The 5,021-nt window shown below is 41.4% G+C and overlaps 2 non-coding genes across 2 annotated transcripts; both read right to left on the bottom strand.

Annotated features, from left to right (window-relative positions):
- Nucleotides 1–1,437: 1,437 nt before the first annotated feature.
- On the bottom strand, nucleotides 1,438–1,621 carry LOC140274362 (U2 spliceosomal RNA). The gene has a single exon (XR_011908320.1). It is a non-coding gene; the product is annotated as a U2 spliceosomal RNA (small nuclear RNA).
- A 308-nt stretch (nucleotides 1,622–1,929) lies between these two features.
- Nucleotides 1,930–2,043, bottom strand: LOC140274135 (U5 spliceosomal RNA). The gene has a single exon (XR_011908115.1). It is a non-coding gene; the product is annotated as a U5 spliceosomal RNA (small nuclear RNA).
- Between the last annotated feature and the right edge of the window lie 2,978 nt (nucleotides 2,044–5,021).

The following is a 5,021-nucleotide window of genomic DNA, read 5'->3' on the forward strand; positions in this document are numbered from 1 at the left end:
GGAAACTCAACTGTTCCCTGTTGGAGGATGAAATCATAGTCAGTCAGTACAGGGAATGTTATAAAGAGTGGCAGACCCTTCAAGACCTCTACGAAACACATGCACAATGGTGGGAAATGGTGAAGGAAACGACCCAGACTTTTTTTAAACAGCAAGGTAAACGTAAAAAAAGGAAAGAGAATAGATGTATGATGGGACTACATAAACGCTTACAGCGCTACTTTAAACTAAATCAGTGTGGCATAGACTTTAAAGAAGAAATCAAAGATGTCAAAAAGGAAATGTCAGTTTTAGCAGAAATAAAGAGTAAAGGAATTTTTGTAAGAAGCAGGGAGCAGGAAATTGAGGAAGGTGAAAAAGAAAGAAAGTTATAAATAAAAAGGAGTGTATTCAAAATCTAAAAAGAGAAGATGGGTTTTTAACAAAATCCACACAAGAGATGATTGAAACTGTACATACCTTTTATAGTAACATGTACAAAGAGAAACCAGTGCACTTGGAAACATCGGCAGAAATCTTAAAATTCGTTGACAAAACCGTAAAAGAGAATGCACACTTGACACAGAATTTTACTGCTTTAGAGTTAAAAAAATGCCTAACAGGTTTTAAGAGAAGTCGAGCTCCGGGTTTAGACGGGCTTCCTGCAGAATTCTATCTGACCTATTGGGACCTTTTATCATCAGACATTTTAGATGTTTTTAAAGATTTTGAAAAACTCGACCGACTGCCTGACAGTTTTAGAGTGGGAATAGTGACTCTACTTTATAAAAAAAATTATAAGACTGACCTAAAGAATTGGAGGCCCATCACACTTTTAAACTTTGACTGTAAACATTTTAGCAAGGTTTTAGCGACACGGATGTCCTCTGTTTTAGAGGAGGTAATTCACCCAGACCAAGCTTGTGCCATCTCAGGGAGACAACTCACCGACAGCCTCGTACTGATTCGAGACATCATTGATTACGCTAGAGACAGAAACACCCGGCTTGTCATCTTAAATTTAGACTTTGAAAAAGCATTTGATCGGGTCTCGCATCAATATCTCTTTCAGGTGTTGCAGCCATCGAAAAGGGCCCGATTGTTCCTACTTGGTGAGCTTTGCTTGGTTGAGACGCTTGCCCCCCCCCCCCTGCTCCTCGGCTGACCAAGTAGAAACAATCTATTCGATGGCTGCCTTGTCTTTTACTCTGTGCAAAAGACAAGGCAGCCACAAACACCACGGGAACACCGTATTGAGGCTTTGTTCTGACCACTCATTCGGTGTCGCGTTTCTTTCAAGCAATTCTCCCGGTTAGCCCGCACTCGGCTCGCTCCCAGAGCCGTGTTAAAGTCCACTTCGCATTCACTCTCTTTTCTCAGCAGATTAAAAGAAAGTTTCATCTTGGGCTCCCTGAAACTTTCATCCTACACCGCTGTTTGCTTTTTCACAAGAGCAGAGGAGAGCGCACCGTTCCCAGCGGCACTGCAGTACCGGGTCGAGGCTTGGAGTGAACGGAGCAAGCTTCTTTTTCAACTCCTATTCTTAAAAATCCATTTAATATGTTGTCCTCGTATAGAGGACATATTAAACTGATAAGAACAGATACTACACTTGATCTTAGCCAAAAGGCCGAGAAGCGATAACTGTCCACTGTTTCAGGTCCGAGGGCCCTTGCTGGCACAATGCGCACTTGTAGCAGTGTTCTTTTTATGGCCATAGGTGGCCAGAGTGTCACGTTGCACCTCCGCCCACCCGCTGCACTGAGCACTCTTCAGCCCTTTTAAATGGTATAACTTTGCACTCCCGCATGCTCCAGCAAGCACCATTCAAGCAACAACTTTGCACTCCAGCTTCGAACATCGGCACAGTCGCAACAAGTAAGGCGACTCTACTCAGAGAAGTCACTCTGCAAAGTAGCAAGATTTCTTTTGCACAGACAGAAAGGGCTTCACCCGCAAAGGTAAAGCCTGCCAATAATAGAAACAACTCATTAGTGCTGCTCTCCACGGAAGTCTTTAGTAAAAGGCGAAAGACTTGTATGTTATGAAGAGAAACCAGAGTACGATTATCCGTCACTGCGGGAGCAGGGCATCAGGCGTGGTGAGCTTTGCTTGGTTGAGACGCTTGGTTGAGTCGATGGCTGCCTTGTCTTTTACTCTATGCAAAAGACAAGGCAGCAACAAAAACACCACGAGAATCCCGTATTGAGGCTTTGTTCTGACCGCTCATTCAGTGTCGCGTTTCTTTCAAGCAATTCTCCCGGTTAGCCCACACTCGGCTCGCTCCCATAGCCGTGTTAAAGTCTACTTCGCATTCACTCTCTTTTCTCTCTTGGGATTGGGATTGGGATTTTATCTATAAAATGAATTCCTTCACTCAAACTATGTTAAAACTGCTTTGTCGTTCATATTTACCATGTCTAGAAAGATTTATACAAAAAAAACAACGTTGTACTTTGCAGTAAAAGAAAGAGCAAATCTAAAGTTTCAGGAATCCGAGAATAAGCTTACTTTCATGAGTGCTTCACGATTTCGGATTTTGCTATAAAATGAATTCCTTCACTCAAACTAAATTAAAACTGCTAAACCGCTAATCTGTTACATGTAAGGCAGATGTCAAATTCACCGAAATAGGATCTAAGGGTATTCGGCCAATCGAGCTGTAGCAGCTTCGGTAAAAGAGTATAAGTTGAAGAGTTTGTGAATAAAGGTGTGCGCACACATAGTGAACTGTAGGAAAATAGGCAGGGAGCAATGCCGGCTGGGGTATATGTTCTTGTATGTTGTCTGACTGTTTGATTTGAATGTGTTGTGTAAGTGTCCTGTTGAATGTTTGGGCTTTGACACTTCACTGTGGTTGTTAACTGTGTGGTGTGTCCTGAAATGTTATATGTTTGGGCTGTGTGACATGCTTAATGCTTGTCAGTAGCTACCCACTTATTCATATATAGCAACTGACAACATAAGAAGTCTGGACATACTTTGATAGTAGTTGTAGAAGTATCCTTATTGATAATAGATAAACTAATTCATAGTGATAGAACAGTAGATGAACAGGTGCCTGCACGTCTCACGAAAATAAAATGGGTGTATGATTGCTGACGGCAGAGCAATACTGCCAAACTTATGAGTGCTTGTGGCAAACTTGATTCAGTGTCTTGACGTGTATACGCTGTTTCGCTGACTTGATTGTCACAAGAAACAAAGTGTGTTTGATAAGATCCGACCATTTTATTACGGGAGGATCAGTATGTATGGATTCTGATGTGACTGATAAACCCATTCGTATCTTAAGCATAATCTAATACGTGAGACAACGCCCTGGCACACAATCAAAAAAAAAAAGAGAGAGCGGTTTTGTGTCCCCACAGTCCATAATGTAGAAAAGAGAGAAAAAAGCCTTTCTGATTTGGTGTGTGTGCTCATAGTGCAGAGTGTAGAGAAAAGAAAGCCGTTTTGGTGTCACGGGTGTTGTGACTTACACACACACATTTCTGAATTGAGAAAAGAAATTATTTTAGAGGAAGCAGTAGAGTTTAGATCCCACATTTGTTGATAGGCATTCATTTATTTCTTCACTTCTGATGAAGTTTCAACAATAAACAACAAACTTTGTATTATGAGAAAGAACCAGACTCATTCTTCAGGAATCCGAAAATAAGCACGAATTCGGATTCTCATATAAAACGAATTAATTAACTCAAACCAAGTTAAGACTGCTTTGTCCTTCATATTTATTCATGTCTAATCAAGTTTCAACGATAAACAACGTTGTACTTTGTAGAATGAGAAAGAACTTCTTCAGCAATAAGCATCTCTCGACATATGACGAAATACAGATTTTGCTATAAAATTAATTTCTTCTATCAGCGTGACTTAAAACTGTTTGTCCTCCTTATTTATCCACTTCAAATCAAGTTTCAACAATTAAAAAAAAATTGTAGTTTGAGAAAGAACAACTTAATCTTCAGCAATCAGTATAAAAAGAGGGCAACAAAAGGTGCAAATGCCAACCATACATCACTAAAAGGTGGAGCGGAAGTATTCAGCGTCAAGTAGGTGTGAATGTTCGACCAAAATTTGTAAAAAGTGGGTAAGAAAAGGTTCGAATGCCCGACTAAATATTAACAAAAGCGGGAGGAGAGGTCTTCGGATGAGAGTGGGTGAGAATTTCCTACCATACAAGTATGGTGGAGAGGAAGCTGTGATTGGCCGACAATAGTAAAAAGCAGGTGAGAAAAGGTGCGAATGTCAAAACATACATGATCAAAACAGGGAGCGGAGGTGTTTGGCTGCAACAAGGTGTGAATGTCTACCCATAATTAATGAAAAACGGGCAACAAGTAGGTTCGAAATTCCAACCATACATCATCAAAAGCAGGAGTGGATGTGTTCGGCTTCAAGAAGGTATGAATGTCCATCAATAATTGCTATAAAACATGAAAGAAAATTTTCGAATATCAAACCGCACATAATCGTAAGCGGGAGAGGAGGTGTTCCGCTGCAAGAAGGTGTGAATATCCACCCATAATTACTGAAAAATGGGTAAGAAAAGGTGCGAATGCCCAACCATACATCATCAAAAGCAGGAGTGGATGTGTTCGGCTACAAGAAGGTTTGAATGTCCGACCATAGTTTGTAAAAAGCGGGTAAGAACAGGTTTGTATGCCCGACTGTACACAATCAAAAGAGGGAGCGGAGTTGTTCAGCTACAAGAAGGTGTGAAAGTCCGACCATGGTTTGTAAAAAGCGGGTAAGAACAGGTTCGTATGCCCGAATATACACCATCAAATGCGGGAGCGGAGGTGTTCGGCTGTGAGTAGGTGTGAATCTCCAACCATAATTGCTGAAAAATGTGTTAGAAAAGGTAAGAATGCCGGTCCATACATCATCAAAAGCGGGAGAAGTGGTGTTCGGCTGCAAGTAGGTGTGAATGTCCAGCCATAATTACTCACAAATGGGCCAGGACGAAAGCCACACTGCATCTCCTGAATCCGAGGCTCGATTATCCGACGGATCCTCCTCTCCAATACCCCCGAATA

This window comes from Leuresthes tenuis, unplaced genomic scaffold (genome assembly GCF_036924035.1).
Source record: "Leuresthes tenuis unplaced genomic scaffold, fLeuTen1.0.hap1 SCAF_17, whole genome shotgun sequence".
Taxonomy (NCBI): domain Eukaryota; kingdom Metazoa; phylum Chordata; class Actinopteri; order Atheriniformes; family Atherinopsidae; genus Leuresthes; species Leuresthes tenuis.